This window comes from Siphateles boraxobius, unplaced genomic scaffold (genome assembly GCF_051911475.1).
Source record: "Siphateles boraxobius isolate OS27281-9 unplaced genomic scaffold, OSU_SipBor_1 48, whole genome shotgun sequence".
NCBI lineage: Eukaryota > Metazoa > Chordata > Actinopteri > Cypriniformes > Leuciscidae > Siphateles > Siphateles boraxobius.
In genome coordinates, this window is record NW_027509119.1 from 3,111,368 (window position 1) to 3,117,367 (window position 6,000).

A 6,000-nucleotide genomic window follows, 5' to 3' on the forward strand; every position below is an offset into this window, starting at 1 on the left:
ACAGGCCGGAGCTTCAAGAGTGTGTGTGGTTGTGTGTGTGTGTGTGTGTGTGTGTGTGTGTGTGTGTGTGTGTGTGTGTGTGTGTGTGTGTGTGTGTTTGTGTCTGTCTGTCTGTCTGTCTGTCTGTGTGTTAGCACTGAAAATTTCAAAAACTTTAAGCCTTTTATTTTCAAACCGGAATCGGACAATGATGGAGAGACTCATGAGAAGTGACAACATGTAGACGCAACAGGACGTTTCTGAAAGGTTTTTTGATTAATTTATGTTGCTGATGTGGAGTTAACTATTTCAGATATTGATTAGCATATTTTGTCATGATAATCTATAAACTAAAAGTAAGAATTGTATGTATGTTATGTGCAATTGGAATTTCAACTAGAAGAAATAAATTCTTGATATCAACAACTGAATTTGAATGGCAGCCTATGGTGACATTTAACTAGTGACAATATTACAGATATCAAGAATTATAGTTTTTACTGGTGGAAATGTAATTGTTGATATCAAGAATTAGCATTTTAACTAGTGAAAACTGAATTGTTGATATCAAGAATTAGCATAGGCTACTAGTGGAAATGTAATTCCTGATATCAAGAATTATCATTTCAACTAGTGAAAATTTTATTGTTGATATCAAGAATTCATATCCTGGAAATGAATAAAAGTCAACACGGCTTGCCATACCTGCTGCTGCAACTAGGCTCACATTTGTGATGTCATCATATAAGGACTTAAAACAATATTACATGCAATATCCAACTTTGAACAGAAGGGGTCACTTTTATACAACTTGTATAAGAAATGTAGATATTTCATAGAACAGCACAAAGACAATTTCCAAAACACTACATGAAACCAAGTATATATAAACTATTTAACAAGCCATGATGAAAATAAATTCAGCTTTTTGAGCTTAATTTATTTTGACATTCAAAAACTTGACATAAGGATTTAACACATGCACACACACAAGTGTTTGTACTGAAAAAATACAAAGTTGCTTATAAAAAATACAAACTCACAAAGAGAGATCATGCTTTATAAAAAAATGAAGATCTGTCATCTGTTCTTCATTAGGCCTATATTCTTCAGTATGACTGAAAGGAACAGTTCACCCTAAAGTCATTGCCATTATTCTGTAGTTTCAAACCCTCACACATACCATTCCACACACACTGTAAAAATTGAACATGTGCAGTTGTTACTTTAAGGAGGTACTTCTACCTGATTTAAATTCAAATGTTGTTGTTGTAACCTAATTAAATCTGATTTATGAAACATAACAACAATGGAATGCTGTTTTAACATAATTGAGTTACATTGCTGACACAATAGAAACCCAAAAGAACTCCCTGCACAACTCCCTGCGCAAAAAGGTTTGTGTTTACATAATATATGTGTGTGTACTGTGTATAATTATTTTGTATATATAAATGCACACACATGCATGTATATACTTAAGAAATATACTGTATAGACAACCCCAAATCAGAAAAAGATGGGACACTTTGTAAAATGCAATAAAATCAAGAATCTGTGATTTGCTCATTCTATTTAACCTTTTATTAGCTGACAAAAGTACAAAGAAAAGTTTTCCAATGTTTTGCACTGACCTACATAATTGTATTTTGTAAATATGAACAAATTTTGATTTTGATGGCTGCAACACAACCGCAAAAAGTTGGGACAGAGACCAAATAAAAGTGAAAAGATTATCCTAATTAGATTACCCAACTGTTTTGAAACAGTCCACAATGAGCAGGTGAATTGGTAAAAGTTGAGGGTATCATGTTTGGGTGTAAAAGTGCTTCTCAGTCTTTTTAAGCAAAGATGGGTCATGGCTCATCACTTTGTGCCAAATATCATGAGAGAATTGTCAAACAATTAAAAAAATCACATTTCTCAATGCAAGATTGCAAAGCATTTATGCCTCTCATCATCTTCCATACATAATATTGTCACAAGATTCAGGGAATCCAGAGAAATCTCAGTCTGTGTTGGGCAAGGCAGTAGACCTCTGTTGAATGTGCGTGACCTTGGAGCCCTCAGATGGCATTGCACGAGATGCCATCATGCTACTCTGTTATATACAGCCACATGTGCTCAGGAGTAATTTGGAAAACCGTTTTCACTGAACACAGTATGACTCTGCATCACTTGAATCTCTGTTACGCAAGGAGAAAGCTTTACATCAGATCTATGTGGAGATGCCGGCGAGTTCTCTGGGCCTGAGCTCATCTCAGATGGTCTAGAAGACAGTGGAAATGTGTGCTGTGGTCAGATGAGTCCATGTTTCAGCTTGTTTTTGGAAAAAAATGGACACCGAGTTCTCAGTCCCAAAGACGAAAGGGACCAACCAGACTTTCACCAGCGACAGGTGCAAAAGCAAACATCTGTCCTGGTGCATCATTCCAAACGGTATGGGAAACTTGCATTATTGTGAAGGTACCATTGACATGGAGGCATGTATTTGGATTGTACAGAGACATAAACTGCCATCAAGATGACATCTTTCCTGGGAAGCAAGACAATGCCAGGCCTCATTCTGCACATGCTAAAACTGAGTGGTTTCTAGACACTCTGCACCATAGAAGGGATGTGCCTGATGTTTACTGCAGTCCAGATATGTCTCTTATGGAAAATGTATGACCCATCATGAAAAGGAGAATCAGGCAACGATGACCATGACTGTTGAGCGCCTGTCTTGTATCAGACCAGATTGGGCAAAACTCCAACAATTAGTAACCTCAACTCCCAAATGATTAAAAAGTGTAATTAAAAGGAAAGGTGAAGTGACACAGTGGTAAACATGTCTCTGTCCCAAATTTTTTGGGGGGTGTTGCAGCCATCAAAATCAAAATTTGTTCATATTTACAAAATAAAATTATGCTGGTCAGTGAAAACATTGGAAAACTTTTCTTTGTACTTTGTCAGTTAAAACAAGTTTAAATAGAATTAACAAATCACAGATTCTTGATTTTAATGCATTTTACAAAATGTCCCAATTTTTTATGATTTGGGGTTGTAGCTATAAAGGGTTTACCATACATAGGCCTACTCTTTATTCCGGACATGGCCGTAAAACATCAGCAGGTCGGGGATTTCTAAAATGTCTGGGCACACATGAACAGAATCCGTAGATAACAGACACTTTGACACGGAAGCGCGTCAAATTATCCACTATTAACCACATTTTATGACATGCATTGTAGATCCGTCACAGAAGCTAATTGTATTTAATTATTGTTTTTAATTGCTATTGTAATTTGCAACTACGTCTGCCTTTTGAGAATTGTAAAAATGTAAAAAAAATTTAATAGCCTATTATTTGTTCAATGCCTATTTTGTATGTAAATTTATTTCTCAAAAAAAAAAAATCTTTCTTCTGCCACCTCGCAAACAACAAAATTAATAAATAAATGCCCCAATTAAAAATGGTATAAAAAAGCCTATGTATGTGATAATTTTATTATCTAACATAATATGATATACTAGCACATGGGAAGAGTGTTGAAAAATACTTTCTTTCTTTTTTGCTGTTTCTTCAGAAAAAGAAAAAAAGTTCCAAACTCCACAGAACCGCTGCGCCTCTAAGCAACATGTGGTGTTTTCTTACTGAAGGAATCAGTAGCCTATTTGAACAAATCGTCTGAATTAATTATTGAACTCACTCGTTAAGACGGTGGCTTGTCACCACCTACTGGCTTTTTTAGTTTCATACTTAAAAGTATAATTTCATCGATTCTATCATTTCATATTTCAATATTCAAAATATTAGGCTATATTAAAAAATGAATCTCATAACATTATTTACGCAACTGTAATTGCAGTGTAAATGCATCCGTGGCTCCTCTGCATTAACAGTCTGCGTAAATAATATCTAATGCCATTCAGAGGCAGCGTCTGCACGTCCCACATCTGCAGTGCGAAGATGGATTTTGTTGAAACTGATTTTACTGGTGACAGCCCTATAGTAGTGCCTTATTAACTGATTTGATCAGTTAAACTTAAGAACTTATAGGCTACATGATGATGCATAAAGCCTATAATAAGTTTTTTTTTTTAAATGCCCCAGGAAATCAATTTATAGCGGAAATATCACCTCTTTATGGAAACGTTTGTTGCTGTCAAAATTGTTTTTGGAAGATAGGCTACATTAAAAATGCAGTTAGCTTCTGTGACCGATCTACAAGGTTTGTCATAAAATGTGGTTAATAGTGGATAATTTGACGCGCTTCCGTGTCAAAGTGTCTGTTATCTACGGATTCTGTTCATGTGTGCCCAGACATTTTAGAAATCCCGACCTGCTGATGTTTTACGGCCATGTCCGGAATAAAGAGTAGGCCTATGTATGGTAAACCTATATAGCTACATACAGTTAGGGCATATTAAAGGTCATAAACCGTGTTATAAGATTTTGGCCATATTGCCCATCTCATTTATTTCCTGCGTGAGCTGTAAAGTCACGTCCACAAACATCTTGCGTATTGTTTGGTCACACCACAAGGTGTCACTGCGGCCTCAATGCTACAGCACTGCCACTCTGAGATCGATTGCTATGTCTTAGGTAAAACACACCCCCCTCATTAGCATACAGAGTAATGCATGTATAAATAAATAAATGTATAAATAAATAAATGTAGACATAAATACATATAAATAAATGTGAAAATAAATAAAATTGAAAATAAATAAATGCATGAATAAATAAATGAAAAAATAAATAAATGTGGAAAAAAATATAATTATACATAAATAAGGAAATAAAAGTATAAATAGTCATTTATTTAATTTTTACATTTATTCACATATTTATTTGTTTATTTATTCATTTATTTATTCATTTTTAAATTCTGCAGGTTTGGTCCTACATAATAACACCCCCTCTACCGGACTCAAGCGGCGCGTCAAAAGCAAATAACCCATTATTTTACCTGCTGCCGTAGCAGTTTCTAATAATGTAAAACTAACATGTTTGCAATGTAAACACATTTTGCACATTACGCCTGTTTTCTTACCTGCAGATGAGGTGTCTATAATCTTCTTTATTGATGCTGGCTACATGAATGATTCGTGATAGTGTATAGGCTACACTGGACGCGGCGCAGCGCAACACGATGATTCATTGATAGTAAACGGATGCCAGTTCTTCTTCTGACGTAGCGGCTTGGTGATTATATAATTAGGGGTACATTTCAGATCAACAAAAAAGTGAAGAAATCAGTGTGCTTTTCTGCAAAATAATCTAGTTGTTTCCATAATATACCCCTATATTGTTGCAAATTCATTAGTTGCCAAGCTTAAGCTCGCATTAATTTTTAAATATTTAAATGAAAATAAATATTCGATTCAAAAGAAACTATATTACAAATCATAACGACAGGGAAATAATTAAGAAAGCCCCATCTAATGTGGAACAGTATTTCATTGCTATAAAGAAACAACATCCACTACATAAAAAAACATATGTCACACATATACAGCAGATTACTGCTTGCTTGATTCAACAGATAATACGTTCCATATAAAGACAAAGTGGGAGTTTGAAATGAATGATCATATAGAGGATGAGACTTGGGTAAACATATGCACATTATGTCATAAGGGCATCACCAAAAATAGTTTGACTGGAAAACGAAAATCAGTTTTTTTTAGAACACCACAGGTGATATCAAAATTTGTGAATAATCCAGAAGTAGATGATAATAAATGTTGGAGGGAGTGTGGGAAAGTAGGAGACCACACACACATATTTTGGGAATGTCAAAAATTAGTTACATTTTGGCAAGGGGTTAAGGATGAGATTATGAAAATTAGATAATGTATATCTGCCTTTTACTCCCTGTACTTTTTGCTTGAAGTAATACCCCAAGACTTTTGTAGTCAAAACCAGAGATATATTCTGCATGTCCTCCTACTATGTGCATGAAAAACCATGAGTCAATGGAGAGAGAAACTTATATCTATTTATAGAAGGGAACATATGACTGCCCAACTCCA